Source organism: Fringilla coelebs (genome assembly GCF_963513975.1).
Source record: "Fringilla coelebs genome assembly, chromosome: 5".
NCBI classification, from domain to species: Eukaryota; Metazoa; Chordata; class Aves; order Passeriformes; family Fringillidae; genus Fringilla; species Fringilla coelebs.
The window spans coordinates 46,220,510-46,239,087 of record NC_140033.1 but is presented as its reverse complement, the minus strand read 5'-3'; positions in this window follow the sequence as shown (position 1 = coordinate 46,239,087).

Genomic DNA, 18,578 nt, shown 5'->3' with positions numbered 1-18,578 from the left:
TTGTTTTTGGACTACCATTTAGACTAGTGCAATTCCAATATAATTCCCAATCTTTATGTTCTCTGTAAAACAAGCAATAGCAATAAAAATAACAGAAGCGAAATGTTCTGCCATAGTTATAGTTTTCTGAAGATAAATGAGTAGCAGAAACACTCAGAGTAGAATTACATTTTCTTAAAAACTACCAGTGGATTCAAATAGTAATCACTTGAAATTTGAAACACCCTTTTCACTTTTCCTAGTTATGTGAAATATGTGCTAAAACCTTCAACTTTGGAAGATGCACTTGAAAAATGTACACAGAACTGTCAAAGAAAAAAACTGTATAAAATAAATATAATTTTCTCTTTCTGGATTTTTCTCTGTTCTTCCATTAATCACATTGAAACTATTTCCTGTTTCTAAAAGGAGAAAAAAATTTTCAAAGCTAATGCACACAATTAACTAGATACTGCTGTTGCAAGAAAGTCTCAATATCAAACTTACACCTTCTGTTCCAGTGACACACAGAGGCCAGCTTCTAAAGACAAGTCTCAACATGACCTTCTTTTTCACCTTATTATTTTTCCCAAAGGGAATTCCTACTGTTGAGACAGTTTTGTAGATGAAATGACTTCTTAAATTATTCTTCACTTTAATTTTTTTTTTCTGGTCAAAAAATCCATTAACATCCACTAAATAATTCAGGTGTTAAAATTACTTTTATACTACACAACAGCAAGAAGCTATCAGTTTAAGGAATTATTACTTACTTTTCTTTTCTGGAAGACTGCAGATGGCAGGATGTAAGACAGTTCTGCACTCAGTTCAGTATCCTAATGATCCTCACATAGGAACATTTTTGTTTTGTTTTTCTTTCATGTTTAGCAGAAGCCTGTAGTGATAACACAATGAATCAAAGCTTGGGTTTATTGGCTCAGTGCCCCAATGGACAAGGATTACTCATTAACAATTCTTTCTTTGCGAAACTCTCCAAACATGGGCTGTATTAAAATGTTGTGAATTCCAGCTTGACCATCAGCAGAGAGATTGGAGATGCTTGTTAATACTCTGCTGGAGTGCAGAGGGGAAGTTAACTCAGACAGTGGGGTGATAGTGCCTTGTTGCTAATTGTAACACTGTCCTTGCACACGTACATTTTTATGACATCCTCAGCCTCCTTGTCTTTCCCATCCAAAGAGCCCAGATGTTATTCCAAAACATAAACTTGGTTTTTAAGTTTTTCTGTTATTTTTCACACTTTTTAGGGAGACTGAGCATTACACTGAGTACTGAAGCAGAACAGGCTATAAATTTCACCATCACAGGGATGCAAGGACATTGAAGTTTAATTCCTGTATCTGCAACAATCCCTAAAAAATGGCACCATTTTAATTTGGGCTCATCACATAAAGCTTTAGACAAGAAACTGAGGCCCCTAATTTTAAATCTATCAGACTCATGCACTAGGTGTGCACAGGGGGAAGAAATTGGTACCTGCAGATGGAAAACCACATCCTTGAGTGGGTTGCACCGTATCTGAAAATGCTGATGTGCTGTCATTGACAGAAAGGGGACCTTGAACTTCCACATCCCAATTTACCCTGCAGAGGGAATCAAAGCCAAGACAAATGGATTGAGGCCGTTTTATTTCAACATCCCATCTACACAGGAAGCATAATAATTCCCTGGTTTGCATTGCTAAACATACCCAGGGGGCACGAGTTGATCTGACAGTGGTCCTGAGACAAATTTCAGTCAGAGGAGACTACTGACAGCATCACTCATGGTAAATGAGTTCATGATTGCCACACAGTATATGATGTCCATCCTTCCCTACATATTTACACTGTCTGAGTAAGATTGAATACACAGAGACGCAGACTGTGCTCCTACTTGAGCAAAGAGAGGCACTGGGCAGCAAACACAGTCCTCAGTCCTCTCAGTCCTTTCTCTGAGAAAGGTGAGAGCTGCTGGCCCTAAAATTACCAAGAATAAAATTCCTTCACTGCCCCTCATTTTAAGAGAAAAAAAATAATACTTCAAAAAGATATATTAATCCTCAAGCTTTTATCAGGGCAACTCAAATTCTCTATAAATTCTCTATACTTCTCATGAAAGTATATATACTCTATACTTCTCATTATTATTAATAATGAGTCTCTTATGTGTTCTGACCCTTGCAAATTCTCCCAAACACTCCTAGTCTGACAGATTTCTGAAGAGAGCAGTGGGAGAATGATGCCATAAGGCTGCCACTGGACACTAACTCCCAAGAGACTACTGTTCCCAGGGATTTATGCCTACAACTCATTCCAGCAGGCACTGGACACATGATAAATACATTTGAGACTAAGGCTTTCTCAGTCCTCATTTCTGACTCTCTGAAGACCATCTCACTTCTGTAAACAATGAGATTTCTCTTTGACAAATTCATACTTAGCAAAACCGACCAAAGAACTTTCAAGTAAGAGAATTCTTCCAAAGCAACTCTACCCACAGGAGAAAGGTGGTCTCTTCAACCAAGCATGCCAACAGCCCATCTGACACTTCCCACTATATGTCCACTCCAGTGGGGCCTAGAAAGCACACGCCATTTCAGTATGTCAAAAAAAAAAAATTTCTTTGGTCATACTGAGGCTAGTGATGGGTTTTGTCCCATACCAGGAGAAAAAGCAGAAGTGGAGACAAGAAATCCAACAAATGTCATATTATGTGCCATGGAGCTTTCGGTCTCTTGGTAGGTTTCAAAGATCTGAAATTTCTTTTTCGTCATTCAGCTTCCCCCAGCACTGGTTTGATATAGTTGGTGGCACAGAGCAATTGCTTTTTAGAGGTCCCTAGAGACTCACTTTCAATAAATACCCTTTCCCCAAAAGCATTTTCCTCTGTGTGGACATCGTTTGTCAGACAGCTAAGTGTTTAGCAGAAAGGAAATTGAATTTATTGCACCTATTCACCAACACATTTGTTGCACTAAAACATTTTTCCTTTCCTTAAAATAATGAAGAGGCAAGTGTCAAAGTGGTGCTTTGTCCACTAATCAACATATTCAAGACATTATTGAAAAAAGCAAAGAAATCATCCACATGATCTAAAGAGGAGATGCTGCCTGCAGCAATGACATGTGGCATTACTGGTTAAAGCCAGGTGTTCATATTTATGGTGGTTCATGTACAAATGAGAATTGAAGAGAAAGGAATTGGAGCAAATTAAATATATCTTCTGTGGTGTTTCAAGAGATTACATACACAGCATCAAGGGAGAGAATAGAAGGAGGAAATATTCAAACACAGATACTTATAGATGTCATCTATGTCATTAGCAGTCCAAATACATGTTCAACAACAAAAGCAGGGATATAGGTAACATTCAGAGCTAGAAATCTGTCTGCCTAGAAAACACCACTTCACAAACTTCACACTCCATGAAAGAAAGGGGGTGTTTGCCATAGCTCATTTGCTCCTCCTCTTGCTACTCTGTTTTTTCTCCACTGAAACAAAAGCCATTCCACACTTTCACTGACAAGGTACCTCATGGAAAGGCAAGACAAATCCTGGCAACAAAGTAGTTTACCATCAAAAGTGTGGTGGGAAAAATGTAGTACAGAAAGAGATAGGGGGAAAGAAGAAAAAAGTAGACTGAGTGTTCACCTTCAGCATTTCCTTCTCTCCACATCCAGATGAATGCATCATCACACATTTAAAAAATACTAAAATAAAATACACACAAATAACCAGTACCTGCTCCTTTTGCTCAGAATTTTCTTCTGAAAAGCTTACTGACTACTCACAGCCAGTTTTTTGGAGCTCCAACAACATTGTACACATGACAACTGTAGTGCTGTTCAGGCTGAAGAAGACCTCTAAGGTCATTGAGTCCAACCATTAACCCAGCCCCACCAAGGGCACCAGTAAACCATGTCCATAAGTGCCACATCTGCACAACTTCTGAATACCTCCAGGGTTGGTGACTCAGCCGCTTCCCTGGGCAGACAGTTCTAATCCTTGACTGTTGGTGAGGAAAGTTTTCCTAATATTCAATCTCAATCACCCCTGGGGGCACAACTGGAGGCAGATTCTTTCCTGCATTAGACAGTCATTACCACAGGGAAGGAGGTAAGGATGAGGAGCTTAAGCCAGATAGATCTCTGCCAATGGATTAATTTCTCTGTTCCCCAAGATGCAAAGGAAGAAACTTCCTGTCTTGCCAGTGGGAAAACATACCTTCTTGGCCTAGGGATTCCTGGAAACATCTTGGGGCAGGTGGGAATTGCGACAAGGAGTGGGTCTGGTCTGGCTGAAAGACAAATCAACTTTTCCAACTGGCACCTGGAGCTGCCAATACCCTTAAAACACCCGGGCATTTCTGACAAAAGATCCAGTCTGCAGCAGTCACAGCGAGGCAGATACCTGGGATCTGTGTTTGTTTCATAGGCCAAGGTGTCTTGACCAAGACCTGCTTGTGCTCAAGGACTTCTTTTTCCCTATTCTCACATCTCCCAGAATGAATGGCACTGCAGACACCTGAGAGATCATGCAAACTAAATTGTGCCTCTGCACTCAGAAAGTGTTCACAACATGACCATAAACAGTTGCCACTAAGCTGCAGTTCATCCTCAGCTCTTCTTCCATCCCTGTGGCATGCCTTATTTATCGTTGCTACCCAGAGGATACACATCCTGTACACCACTTTGGGCCATGGTCTGTCTCCTCAAACCTGCCATTTCTTACTCTCTGACACCCTCACCTTTTCATTTCTGGAAAGATGCCCAAGATTATCACGCTCTTACAATAAATTTTATCATCTGAAGATAATTAGGCAATCTTAATAGCTATGGTTGTTTCTGTACATGTACAGGTTAAAAAATGGGTAAGGAATGGCTGCAAAGTTTCAATAACTCTTATGTCTGTTAATCTTTTTTTTACCTCCTGCATTTCAAAAGTGGAGGAATTACTGCTTTTAAGATTAGTTCAGTTTGTTGATTAAGTATTTCATTAATCAGAGCCTCTTCATTATAAGTTGCTCTCTGACTATTCTGTTTCTGAGCAGGGCAAAATTTGTTCAATAATCTTATTTTTTGCCCTGATTAAATAATGTCTTTGCCCCTCACATAGTTTATGTGGAATGTCATGAAGAGTAAAATGACCACAGAACAATCAAGTCCTAACAGGGGGAATTCCTCCCTGGTGACAGGTAGTTAATTGTTAGCCAGCATGCTCTAGTGAGACCATATATCTAAGATACCATCTTACAGCTGCCTGGGTGCAAGAGGAGAGCTGACTATATGTGGAATCAGCTACAGCATCAAAAAGTTAAGTTTCAGTAGGGGAAACTTGGTCTACTTCCCTCCAGCTGACTTAAATGAAATTTCAGATGTGTTTTTCTATTAATAAATTCTGGTATTCCACATTAGATTATCTCTTATTATTTTAATTTTTAATTAAGACACTGATATTACATGTTCTTCCCCACCCTTACCCCCTTCTAGAGGTTACAAGTTTATAAGTTCCTAAAGAAATCACAGCTTTAAATTAAACATGTTGGTACAGTATTAGCTGATAAGAAGTTCTCTTAGAGGCCTCGGACTAAATATATACTGTACTCTTACTTTTTTTTTCTCTTGACATTTTGATGTTTTACAGTGTGATAGTGATTGAGTTCAATAAGGGTTAGCCTTCATTTATGTAAATATTTGGAGAGATAAAATTGTTAAGAAATGTTGATCTATTCCAGTAAATGAAAGCACTGTCCTTTCATTAATAAGTAGTTCTTTTAAACTAAATGTCAAAGGGGACGAGTGAAGTATTATTAATAAATAAATATTAGAATATTTTTAGAGGGGTTTTTGAATTTTTAAAATAATCACACCAAGTAAATTCATTCTGCAAACTTTTAAACCTCTACTTTCTTCTCATACTTTACTGTCAAGAAAAAGGCAGATGTTTAAAAGGACTAGTTCAGCAGCTAGCTAAAAACCATTTCCTTCAGGAGGGGAGAGGAAGTGTAGACTAGACATCATGTGAATGGACAGAGTAAAGCATTGGAGCTCTGCTGCTCTCTGGCAGGGCAGAGTCACCATTACCCTCCTAAACCCTGGGGTCTATAATTTACTGCTCTAGAGGAGGCTCTGCCGTGCCCTGAAGCATTGCAGGCAGATGCCTGCTCTCACTCATTGAGAGGGAAGGCTGCAGAGACAGCATCAGATGCCCAGGAGGTCCCCAGGACAAAGCCTGGGGGAATCTCCCTATCCTGTCTCAAGAAGTCCATGATCAACCAGGGAAAAATGGGAATATTGCACACTCAGCAGCTGATGGAGATGTCATCACATCTGCCTTGACATTTGAGAGGAAAGAGAACATCAGATTCCACTATAAGTAATGCTGCAGTGCTCAGTTTGGGAGAAGCTGCCTTCTTCCTTTGGCAAGGCAGGCACTTGCACATCAGGAAGGAGCAGGAGCAGGGCTGTTCCATGAGGGGATAAAACTGGAGCTAAGCACAGCTCCACACTACCTGAGTGCCCAGGTTGCTGATAGCAACATGCACAGGGGAGATATCAGGATGAGTGGCCATGCAGGGGTAGCCAAGAGCAGCAGGAAGAGGGGGGCCAGCTGCATGGCTGGAGCACACTGCTTGCAGCCTCAGCCCCAGGTCCTTCCAGGAGGCACAGCAGAGACAGAGCTGCAGATATTGCAGGCTGCACTTAGCACCTGCAGTCCACCTGGGGAAAATCCACTTATTAGCCAGGCCATGAGTACACAATACCAAACACACTTCCAGAATCTTAACACAAACCAGGACTAGGAGGCCAGGCTTGAACTTAAACAGCATCCTCAACCCACAGGCAAGGCATGTGGGAGACTCCAGATGAGGCTGATTAGGTGTTTTAAAGCCTAGTAGTACCTCAGGACCTTATTGTAGGACCTCTTGTTCCCTAAGAGAATTTAGACAAACAATGAACTTACAATCACTTGTGGCAGGCGAGAGGAGTAGCAGCAGGACTGGACCTTCGAGGTCCAATTAGCACAGAAAATACTGAGATATGTCACAATTTTGGCTGAAGAGTACTCATGACTCCACTCAGCTAAGAAGAGATGAAAGGGACTGGAAATTAGGTGATGTTGGGTCCTGGATATAGCTGAGATCTTTCCAAACTTGGAAAAGTAGTTTCATGTACCAGAGCCCAGGTCAATCTGATCATGCTCTTAGTTTCCACCTAGTAAAGAGCTGGAACTAAGGAAAGAAAGGGATTTTGAAGATCAAGGAAAAGTGTGGTCATTGAAGGGAAAGTTAAAGAGATATTGAACAATAGATCTTGGAAGAATTAGTTTATTTTTCTTTCTTTCCTAATCTTCAGTTGACATTATTGCATTCTGAAAACAAATTACTTCCCTTTTTGAAGATGGAAACTAAATGTGGTATAAGGCTTATTAAATTTATATAAAGCATATCAGGAAATGGAGAGGTTAGTTATCTCATAGCAGTATTAGCTTGGGCTCAATCTGAACAAAAGCTTCATTTATCAATATCTAATCTGAATACCATTTTTGTCCAAAATTTGGTCTCATCCCAAAATATGGGATCATTTGCATTGGCAGATGCCTCATTTATGTCAAATCTCACTTGGCTGATGTATTCCATCTCACCATCTCACCCCGAAACACCAAACATATAACAAAGCTAGGTTATCTAGAGGAGATTGCATGCATGGACAGTTTGTCTGGTTCTGGTTTTTGTCTTTTGTCACCCCCTCCTGCAAAACCTTCGTAAGGGAGGGAATCTTACAATGAATTTTAGGCATTAACTCTTTCTCTAAGTAGGTGTGTAATATAAGAAAATTTATGAGGAAAAGGAGAAAAGAAAATCAATTCAAAGCGTGGCAGCTCACCTACTCAGCAGCTTAATCAGCAACTCAAGCCATTGTTCCTCCCTGTGCACTGGCTCTTCACAAGTATGGAGCCAAATTACAGGCTTCTATCCTTTCCCTTGAGGTTTCCTCAAAATTGCCTCAGGTTAGTGGGGGACTGTGCCTACAGCTCTCTCTGAATTTAGAAGCCTTCCACCAAAATTTGTATTTCCCGTGGTCAATGGAGTTGCACATCCAGAGGATGTGCTGTGCTCATAAGGAGATGGCATTTTCTCAGCTGATAATCCATGGTAGAATAAATCCTCGAGAGCCTGCGGGATTCATTCCTACGTATCACAGCCAATTGCAGCCATATTTGTATTTCTTGGACACAGAAACTGGTTAGCACAAGGGAAATGGGGAAAGGAAGGTGTTATCATTACAGAAATACCAGCTAGGAAGTTCTTCGGAGAAGTGACTGGATAAAGCATCCAGCCCTGGTGTTAACTCTTTTGTCCAGCAAGAACTAGCAAAGAAATGGGCTCCAGTAGGATTCAGGAGGCTTTATACCAACCCATTTGATGTACAGAACTGCTTAATAAAAACATCCCCAGTCCACATGAACCAGCCACCGCACAGAATGGAGGTACAGTTCCAGTTTCTCATCTAATAAATTTGAGTGAAAAATTGAAACAAGATAGCACCAATAATGGGAGCTGCTGTTCTGGTTATCATGAGGGTGACAGATAAGTCTCAGCTGCAGCAAAATTCCACATGAATTTTTTGGGAGGTGAAGCACATATATGTCCATGTGTAAGCGTTGTTATTTCTACTCAAAGGAAAGAGAATCTCTACATGTGATTAAATTGACATCACCAACAACTGAGGGGCAAAAGTAATGCCCTACTCTTTTTCCAGATGTCTTTCCCCATAATAGCTGCTGCTGATAAACTCAGCAGCAGACTTTGATGGAAACATTAACAGTACCAAATGCTAGAATAATAATGTGATTATTAGATGCAACTAATTTTGTTCTAATATTAATAAACTGATTACTTCCTGTATGTAATATATACCTCCAGAAAGTCATCCTCATGTAACACAACAACAAAAGGGATTCCTTTCTGTGTGCATGAAAATTGCCCAGATACAGGCAGGTGATTCTGTTTCAGATTGTGTCTCACTAATGTGCAGCTGCTAAACACGCATATAAATGCATGCCAAACAAAAGATTAATAGAGGAGGAAAAAAATGCATGTAGCAACCTTAGTCTTTCAAAACAGAAAACATTTTTCACCTGGATATGTGATATCAATCTGGAAATGTATGTAAACCCTGAAATTGCTTTTTTTTTCCTCCACATCCAGTTAATTCCAGAGACAGCAAAGGAAGAATATACCTAGCTCTTACCACTTTCAATTTAGTTCAAAGGTGGTAAGCCAAAGTTAGAAAATGTGAGGGAACTGCTATTTTCCCAATGACAGAACTGCTGTTCAAATAGGTGATGAACCTTAAACTGTGCAAGACCTTTATGTCACTGCTGTTGCATGATAGTGTCTATATTCCAAGATATTTGCTCTAAAGGAGTCTTAAATCTTTTTGGAAAACTGACAAAGCGTAACTTTTCTGTATTGTAAAGCTGATCTATAAATGGAATATGCCAAAAATATGCCTCTCCTCAAATATTAAAAGTGATACAAAAATAAATTGCCTGAGAAAGAGGATAATTAATAAATATCAGAACTTTAAAAAAGCAGAACAGAAAAAATTTAGTGCTTCAAATTCTTACAACTCAGAGAACTGGGGTTTTTTTCTTCATACTTTCTAAATATCTTTTTAAACTAGCAGAGTTGATATCCATCTTATCCGTTTAATCATTGACTTGTTGCTTAACTTGTCTTGTTACCTAGGCCTTTTAAAGTCAACAGATAATAATATGAAATAAACAAAACCTTTGTCACTTATTCCTACACCAAGCTTTATGTAACTCCCCTAAATATGAGTTGCAATAGAAACCTTTGGACACCATGCCAGTAAAATGGACTGTATTGCAAAGAAGCTGATAAAATCTTGTTTGGAATGCCATCAATTTATTCCAGGAATTAACTATAATTAACCCAATATTTCAGGCTTCTTGAATGTAATAAATCTCTGTTCTGTTAATATACTGTTCCTTGCTTCTTCAGGTGGAAAATCTTGATCCATAATTGCCTGGATACAGTTTTTTGAGATTACCATTTAAAGTGGGCAGAGACACATGATTTCTCTAATCAGAATGTCAGCCAGCAGGTGCTAAAATGAAATGAGACCTTGACTGCGTTTACAACTGACCTTGGACTATTTCAAGGCAATAAGTGAGGTATGGGAAAGCACTCTTTTCCTGTATCTATGCTTGATTTCTCCACTTAATTTCACAATTCAAGGGTATTTTAGCAATCAATTTTAGCAGCTCAGAATTTTAGAAATTAATTAAAAATTTGGTGCATCTCCATTATTTGCCTTTAGATGGTGGACCATAACTCTGCATACTTCATCATGTTGAGGACTTGTTTGGAAGCATACCATGGAACATGGCCCTGGGGAGAAGAGTGGTCCAGAAGAGCTGGATATCATCCAAAAATCACCTCCTCCAAGTTAAAGAGCAGTCCATCTTTAAAGCATCAATCAAGCAAAATCACCAGGTGGCCCGCATGGATGAACAAGGAATTTCTAACTAAAATCAAACATAGAAAAGCAGCATAGAAGTGGTAGAAGCAGTGTTGCATGATCCAGGAGGAATACAGAGCATGCAATGCATGCAGAGGTAGTGTTAGCAAAGTTAAAGGCCATGACATTGCATATGGCAAGAAATGTGCAGGGCAACAAGGAAGACTTTTACAGAAGTCTATAAGCAGAAGAAGGAAAATTAGGGAAAATTTGGTTTGCTGCTGAATGGGAGTGGGCACTACCTGACCAACATAGAGAAAACCAAGGTATTCAATGCTGCCTTTGCCTCAGTCTTCACTAAGAGCAGTCTCCAGGAATTCCATGTACCTGAAACCTGTATAAAAGTCCAAGAAAGTCTTGCCCTCCATGGAGTAGAATCATTTTAAGGAGCATCTACACAGACTGGACATACATAAGTCTGTGGGTTCTAATGGAATGTGCTGAGTGTTGAGGGAGCTTCTGGTGCCACTGTAAGGCCACTTTCGATTGCCTTTGAAGGGCTGTACCTACTGGGAGAGATTCCTGATGACTGGGGAAAAAAATCAAACATCCCTCTGGTCTTTAGAAGGAGGGAAGGATAACCTTCTATGACAAGAAGACAGGCTCAGTGAACAAGGGCAGAGCTTGAACTTAACAAGGCTTTCAGTGCCGTTTTCATTGACAAAATCATAAAGCACATAATAAGTAAGTACACAGTGAGTTTGATTTGAAACTGACTAAACTGTTTGTCTCAAAGGTTTGGGATGAGCAGCAGGAAGCCTAGCTAGAAGCAGTGATTTGGGGTATATCCAAATCCAAATAAGACCAGTCATTAAAGACTAATACAAGTCATTAATGACTTGTATGATGGGACAGAGCACACCCTCAACAGCTTTGCAGATGATGCAAAACTGGCAGGAACTGTTAGTGCAACAGCTCCTCATGCTGTCATTCAGAGAGGCCTTGACATGTTGTAGAAATGGCCTGACAGGTATCCTACAAACTTCAACAAAGGGAATTTCAAGTACTGCAGCTGGGGAGGAATAGCCCTGTGGAGTAGCCAAATTGACCTGGGGATCTTTCACTAAGACCCAGCTACAGAAACCTATCTCTCCAAAGAAAATAAAGCATCACTAAATAAATTAAAATGTTAAGCCACAATTTGGGGAGAACACCAGGTGTGGAAACTCAAACTCTATGTAAGTGGAGTGGACTTCAGTTGCTCATTCTTAGATATTTCATGGTTTCTTGGGGGAAGCACTAATGAAAATATTACTGGAGGAAATGCTTTGCTTCCTAGTAGGGTTTGTACCAGGCATTCCTGAGGAGGAAATCTGCATGTGTGGTGTGTTGGGCTGGAAGCCTTGCTGACCTTCAGCTCTTGCGGTAATTTGATGGCTCAAGAAAACATCTTGTGATTTTTTTTTTCTCTGAAACCAATTCCAACTACTGACACAAACAGAGAACTTACCTCTTTTGAGGTCTTTCCCATAACAGGCATGAGTCAGCACCATATCTTCTCTGAAAGACATAAAATTGCCCAAGAATCATAGAATAGTTTGGGTTGGAATGGACCTTTAAAAGGTAATCTGCTCCACCCCTACTGCTATGAGCAGGGACATATTCAATTAGACCAGGTTTCTCAGAGCCCCATCCACACTGACCTTGAATGCTTCCCAGGCTGGGGCACCTGACACCACTCTGGGGAAAAAGGAGGGGACAAGAGGGGTACATGGACCAAAGGTACAGCTCAAGGGCAGAGAAGGAGGGTGAGATTGAGAGCAATGACGCATAATGAGCTCCAGGCTTGGGATACATCTTGGGAGAGAGGAGGAGTTAGCTGAGGGGCTACTCCTTGTCTCAGGTAAATACAACAGCAGAAGATGCCAGTTGACAAGGGGCATTTTAAGCTGCTCACAATTTTCCATTTAATTGCAATAGAGGTGGTTCCTTGGGAATAGTAAGATTGTGGATGAGGAACGCAGAAAAATTCTTGGAAACAGCAGATGTTTCTCATGGTCTGACAGCACCCAGGCAGCCAACAAGGGTAGGAGGCATGGATCCTGACTGCAGTTTCCCTCCCAGCTTTGTCAGCAACTTTGCCCTTCAGCCTCCTACAAGCGTGACAGTTTGCTGTGTGCTCTGGCAGAGCAGAGGGAGCAGGACAGGCCAGCGTGGCCTTGACCTTTGGCCAGCCAGGGTAACATTTCAGCTGCCCACCAAGGACCAGCCTCTGCTGCCACGAACCTTGGCACAGAATTTGCCTCTTCCTAGCAAAATTAAAATAAATAAAATAATAAAATACATACAACTAAAATAAGTAATATGCTAAAAAGCAAACCCTTGCTAATTTTGACCTTGGGCTGCCCTGGTGTCTAGTGTACCATTCCATCGGTTAGCAAGGGTCAAGGGAAGCCACCCATGAAAACAAGAAAATACAAGGTAAAGATAGGGGTCCAGTGTGACTGCAATATTTTTCTTCACTCCATCCAAGCATTGTAACAGGTAAACTTGCAGCCAGTATGGGGCACTGGGAAATGGGAAGTGAACAGTGCAGGATAGGGTAATTCCATTATATTCCCTTGTTGAGGGAAAACCTACCTGCTGGGGTTACTCCCAGTCAGTGTCTGCCTCACCCAGCAGCATTATTCCACAGAAGTAACATTACATCCATTCACACTGATTGTCCTTCACTCGTTTGTCCTTAATGTTAAACTCTTTCACATCGAAATTCAAATTTCATATTAGCACTATAATTTCCCCTTGCCCAACATAAATCAGCAAGGGCCCATAAGCCACTTCCAGCCTCCTGCAGATTTGTACCAGTACAAACTACACAGCTCATCATTGCCAAGGAAAAAGATGGGGTCTGTCAGGACCTGCAGGCATTTTCCTTTTGACTGGACACCAGAGAAGGAACAGGGAACAAGCAGATGGTATCAAAGTCCCCTCCCTAGAAGAAGAGAAAGTCCCATTTTTCTTATCTTAAGGACTGTATCAACAAGTTTCTCCCATTAATTCCCCTTCTGTTCATTACGGTTATTCCCAGCCAAGAGAAAGCACCTGGCATGTTGCTTCTGGTGATGACTGCCAGCTTCAGAGAGCAGAGGTATCTTTATTGGGGGTTCTCAAATACTTCCTGTTTTAGAAGTTGTTGTCTTCCTGGTTGGAGCTTCAAAGATTGTCAAACACCTCTGGGCAACCAAAACTCTGAGCCAATGGAGATGTATTTTTCATGAGTTCCACTGTTTTTCTGACACATATTTAACAAGACAGCCATGACCTTCTCAGAGGAATTCTGAATTTGCCATGCAGACAGAACTAAGTCTAAAACAAGGAGTGAAATAGTTGTCAAAAATTTGTACAGCAAGTGTCTGAGCACTGACTTTATTGAGCAGATAAATATGGTTATACATAAATTTAGTCTGTTAGATACTTCAGATATCCAATACAGTAATTAAATTGAGGGGCAGTACACGACAACATGGGATGGACACAATAAAATAAATGGGTCAAGTTTTTATTGTGATCAAGACTTAAAATACCCAAATAGTCTGTGGAAAAAATGTGTTGGCTCTTATTATGCTATAGATAGTTCAGCTTGAAGTACAATCTTACTACATGTCTTACATAAATTTCCTTCTGTAGTTATGTAATTTTGCATGCAGAAGAGCTGTAAAAATGATAAATAGTATAAACACAGAACCAAATAAGTTGAGATAAAAAAGGAACTTTTTTTTTTCTCTCACAGCTAAACACTGTTATCAAATGGAAGTTAAGAAATAACTGATACCAGTATGTAAGTAGTTGAAAGCATTTTTACTAGGAAGCCTGTCTTCTGCATGGACACATAGAGCTGCAATAGTATTAGTAATGTTACTTTTCCAGCAGTATTATCTAATCCAACATTTGGAAGACATAAGAATGAGGAGTTTTTAATCGCTCCATTTATTCCTGATTTCATGAGACTTAAACTTTGACATGGGACCTGAGTGAATTCTCTGGACCCTAAGATGATGCAGAATATTAGATCATGGCACACATCCTGAAGGTTTTTAACTCAAAAATCTAGAGAACTCCAAGTTCTAATTCCAGGATTTGAAATTTGATTTCTTATCCATCCTCAGCCTTCTGTCTGCATGGCCTTGTGGCAGCAATTTGCTTTCTCTTTTTCTCTATTCCCGTTTCTATTCTTTAAATCCCAAGAAATGCTCCTCTTTCTTAAAATACAAATAATTAAATAGCAGTCTAAAATTAAGATCTTCCATGGGAAATAAAGAGAAAATTAAGATAAAAAAATCTGGTGTTTTACAAAATTTTCCTTAAAATAGTGACTAAACTTACAGGTCTCTGTAACTGTCAAAAGAAGTCAGTTGAAAACACATATGTCAAACCTTAACACATGACCTTGAGTTAATTGTTACCTTCCTGCTTTCAGTTAATTATGTTACACATGAAACTCCTCCTGGCGCTTTGTCAACATCTGGATGCCCTTGTTATATATTTCACCCCAAAGCCTGTACATTCGTTTGGACTAAGTGATTATTTCCCTGCAGAAATTCCTACTCAGGTGAATTTTTCATAATTTCTGTTATTAATTCGTCCTTTCTCACTAAAAGGACCAGTTTGTTTAACTCCTACAAAAATATAAGAGTATTAATTATCATTAAATGTCTACTGGTAGTGCCTACAAAATATAAGCTGTCAAAGAAATAAAAGCTACAGCTTTCTTTGTTAAGAAAGATTAGTAAATAACATTGAACAACAGATTCCTGGGACTGTACTGCTTTTTTTCTCCTCAGACTTGAATTCATTCCTGTGGAGTATTCTACCATTTCAGCTTATGCAGGGCTGAATCTTCCTCTGGGTTAATTAAAATCTATATTCCAGTGTAAAGAAGATTTTGCTTCCTTCTGCAATCAGAAAGCCATTTCCAAATCAAACTCTGACTTGTATGAGCACTGTCATATTTGAAAATATGCAAAAGTTATTTTGACCATGGGGACAGAAAAATATTCAAAGAATGTGATAAATGAAGTATAATCAAGCTAATATTTCTCCACAGAAAATATCATTTGAATTATTCACAACTACTACCATCTGAGACATGACTTTTTAGACATCTGAGTGGGATATACCAGTTTCCCTGAGTGTTTAAATGTTCCACATTCTGACATATTTTAAGAAGTCATTTTGTAGGAAAAACATCCTCAGTGACAATATCTCCTTAGACTCCACAAGAAAATTCTACTGAAACATGTTGCAGATAGAAACATCCAGCAAAACTGCAGCTACAAAGTCAGTTTGTTCTCAATAGGTTGTCTTTATTCTTTGTCATACAGGATTGTGGAAGCCACTGTGTAAATCAAAGAGTTGATTAAGTACAGAGATTTCCAGGAAAAAAACCTAGTTTCCAACCAGTGCTGATGTTGACACTTCATGCAATGCACCTGAAATATTTAAACAAATGAAAAGGAAAGGGAGAAAGCCCAAACATATCACTGTGAGTGCCTGAAAAAGCACTGTACGTAATACTACATGTATGTAACTTCAACTGATAAGAGTTGATGTATTGGGTTAATAGACAGTTAAATTCAGACAAAAAAGAAAGGGGATTTTTAAATGCAAAAGTTTTCCAGAAGTTTTTAAGCTATTTCTTTCAATATGTTAAATAACACTCAAATGTCCACCGAAGTCAAACTTCCACTGAGCTAAATCAGTGCAGTCTGTTTGTGCATACAAAATGATCCTGCTAAACTGAGCTGTGGCTTGTCACTTGTGACAGCTGTGGTACATCTGCAACAGGAAAAAATAGCAGCTACAGTCACCAGAGAGGCAGCCAAGCTCTCATGGGCCAGCTGGCCTTTTCCCAAACTGTTGGGATGTTTGTAGTTCTTTGTCATAACAACAGCATTCACTCCCTTTGTATTCCTCTCAATAACAGGAAAGTTAGCCTTCATCATTACTGGAAAAATGATGCTGCTTCTAAGCAAACGTTACTCTTTCTAGAGTTATGCATTGTCTGATCTTCTCTTTTCTCCCTCAGATTATACTTCTATTACAGATTCTTACATTGAATCCTTTCATAATACAGTTTTCCCTCAGACTTCCTGTAGCAACTGCATGAATGTTACATGACTGGAGAGGGAGGAAGAAGCTGTTTGCTTTGCACATATTCAAAGTGGTGGACCTCTTTCTTTTGTAAATTGTGGTGAATGTTGCAAAACAGTTTGACAGCAGCTGGTCCTGCTATTGTCATAGACTAATGCGAATATTTGACCCAAGTTCCTGCCAATTAAATCCCCAAAAGCTATCACCTGAAAGAAATAAGATATTTTCTTATACCTGTTCTAAATATCAGTAGTGAAATAAGGAACTCTAGTCTAAAATGAGTTTTTGAATTTAAAAAAAAATATTTTCTGACTTAACAGCACAAAGCGACAAGTTTTTTTGGACTGGCTTATTAACAAATTATTTTTTTTTAAAGCAGGATTGAGCTGTACCATAAAACTACCCCTTTCATTAAATTATCTGCTCATATCAAAAGTCTTCACTGTAATCAAATTAGGCATTCAACTCACTTTTCTTCTTACCTATATACAGTTGCAGATTGGATTTTGCTGATTAGAAGAGACACAAGAGACATGAACAGAGAACAGCTAACTTACCAATATACCTGTTTGTAGGGAAGAGAAATCATCCTTGGATTCAAATGAATGTAAAAGTGTAAGTGCACTCATGCTATTCAATTGCACTTCAATGAAATGGCAAAATGCATCTGAGAAATGTTCAAATCTTGTGTGCATCACAGTGGCTGCACGCGGTACACGAGAACAATAATACTGAAACATCACAAAGCACAGCGCAGGCTAGACAGGATAGCTTTCACTTGAATTTAATGAGGCAGTAGTCATAATGAGAGACAAATTAAATCACATCTTACTGAAATTATCCATTCTGAAGAGAGTATTAATGCCACAATGAGTCTCTGAGTTGCAGCTAACTGAGATGATACAGCATGCTCCAATGTTTGATTCTAAAAACGGTAGAAAGAGGCTAAAGCCACTTTATACTGTCAATTGTATACCAATGGCAGAGGATAATTACTTTTATACACAGGCACCCTCTTAACTCTCAAATGGTACAGTGCTTCATTCATAGCAAGAACAAGACTGAGGCATTGAAAAGTTACAGATCCAGAACTAAATACTCCTGTAAGTAAGCTGCTTGACCTAAACGAGGACTGGTGGTGTTGAGAGCAGGAGCTCTATCAGTATGATACTAGAAAAATATATTCAAATTACTTCACAATGATGAATTGAGTGAGAATCCTAATCAAAACAGGGCTAAGATCTCCTTTCACAAGAATTATTAGTATTGCATCACTAACAATGATTTTTTATTCAAAATTCTCATGCCAGCACAAGTTCTTTGGAGGGGGAGAAATTTTACAAGTATCCATTTTATGGTCTTATCCATACTCTGTGGGGTGTGCATATAAAGATATCTGCCAATCTGTTTGTAGGAACTGCTGAAGCAATCCTGTGCCACCTCTGCCGTATGTTCCTCTTTCTCTTGTTGAGTGACTATTAGCAATTAATTACAGCTTACTGTCAGAAATCTGCTTTTCCCTCTGCTCTGATCTTTCAGCATGGGCTTGTGGTTTGACATGGATTAAGCAATTCAAATGCCACCCTACAGGAAACCTAAAAAGGCAAAGCAGGGCTGCTCACGACAGACTGTGACACCACCGGAGACCCAGGGATTACACAGGTCACCGTGGATCCACCATCTGGTATCACTTGTCCTTTCTCCATTCAGATGAGATGAGGGAACTCCTTGCTCCTACAGTAAGTTCTACAGCTTGCATCAAGCAGGAGCCCTGCCAGGGCTGGTCATCTAACTGGCACAGAAGCTCTCCCATGGTCATACAAGGGCTGGGAGAGGATTTAGGATCACTTATCCCAGTCCTATTCTTGTTAGCTTCTTGCACACCATGAAGAGGGAACTATCACCCCTCAAATCTAGCCATGTGGCCAGATGTTATGTAATTGAATAAGACAATAAA